Source organism: Octopus bimaculoides, chromosome 2 (assembly GCF_001194135.2).
Source record: "Octopus bimaculoides isolate UCB-OBI-ISO-001 chromosome 2, ASM119413v2, whole genome shotgun sequence".
Taxonomy (NCBI): Eukaryota; Metazoa; Mollusca; class Cephalopoda; order Octopoda; family Octopodidae; genus Octopus; species Octopus bimaculoides.
Genome location: NC_068982.1, coordinates 68907810 through 68909628, shown reverse-complemented (window position 1 = coordinate 68909628; position 1819 = coordinate 68907810).

The window sequence follows — 1819 nt, the reverse complement described above, 5'->3', positions numbered from 1 at the left end:
GTGGACATTCAGGTCTGAGTGAACATTCAGCGTGCTGATTTGTTACAGCTGGCCTACATATTCACCCTGTTTTGACGACGGTATTTCTAGGCGCTGGAGACAAAACACACATGCAGAAATATACAAAAACAGTTAGAAAGTGCGTGTGAGAAGGAGAAAGAGGTGGAGATAGACATTACAATTAGTCTATTTGCATAATAATTTTTGTAAGATTTGCATAAACGCTTTCCTTCTCCTCATATACATAAAGAGAAATATACTCACACACATAAACAAAGAGCGAGTAAACAAGAACGTCTGATGTCAAATAAGTCATCGTCGAATCAGCGGTGCCAAATAGGCATCACCAAACAGCAGTATCAAAAGGTCTCATAGTCTGGTGGGTGGATGGATGGATGGATGGGCAAAGCTTTGAAGAAAATAATTTACTAGGACATTATACGGGAAAAATCCCAAGTGGTATTTGATTCCGTGAATTTAACATTCTGAGTTCAAATCTTTTTTCAGGTCCTCTTTACCTTTTTAGTTCTTCCGAGAGCAACAAAATAAGCAACGGGATAGATACACTCGACTGTACTCTAAAATGAGGTGCCCCAGCATAGGCGCAGTCTAGTGACTATAACCAATTATGAAGAAAACTGCTTAAGAATGCTAATAGACAAACTGAGGGATTGGGAAGCAGCTGCTTCTAAGTCCCTTAAGGAGAGAAGAAAATATAAATTTTGCATTACACAATGCACTTTTCTATTGATTAAACACCATTTTATTTATTTATTAAAGGTAACGAGTAAACAGAATTGTTAGAGCGTCAGAAAATGCATTGCAGTATTTCTTCTGACGCGTAACGTTTTGAGTTCAAATTCCGCTGAAGTCGACTTTGCTTTTCAGCCCTTTCGGAATCGATAACATAATTGAGCACTAATTCGATATAATTGATTCTGCCTCTCCTAAAATTGCTGACGCTGTGTCAAAATTTGAAACCATTATATTTGTTTGTTAAATACACAAGGAAAAGTGAAGACGCGTGGCTGGGTGGTCAGAGCGTTGGACTCACAATTATGAGGGTGTGAGTTCGATTCCCGGTCCGGCTGTGTGCTGTGCTCTTCGGCCAGACACTTTATTTCACATTGTTCCAGTTCACTCAGCTGTAGAAATGAATTGCGACGTCACTGGTGCCAAGCTGTATCGGTCTCTGCCTTTCCTTTGGATGACATCCGTGGCGTGGAAAGGGGAGGCTGGTATACATGGGTGACTGCTGGTTTTCCATAAAATGACTTTGCTTGGACTTGTGTCTCGGAGGGTAACTTTCTAGGTGCAATCCTATGGTCATTCATGACCGAAGGGAGTCTTTACCCTTTACCCTTTTATACAAGGGGCAACACCACCCTCTTGGAGGTTTTCTGGTTCATATACTATAGACATTATCTCATCTTTTTGTATGTATAAGAATATATTGTCCAATCTATCCTGTATTTAAGAGGATAACGAGTGATTCAAGGGTAATTTTGATGCTACATCAAGCTAGGTAACTGAACATGTAGAAACTCCCTTGCTGAATACAAAGGCCAACTAATAACCGCTGACATCATCCTACATGGCATAAAATATTATTAGCCAGAATTACAACAAGATCAGTCCGTACACGCCTATATCAAAATATCCCCTCCCTTTCTCTCTCTTCCTCTCTCCTCTTCTCTCATTACTTAGGGAAGATGTGGTAGGGGATCATATACAGACATACATATGCTCCGAGATAATAATGACACGCACACATATATAAATACGTGTGTGTGTGTGTGTGTGTGTGTGTGTGTGTGTG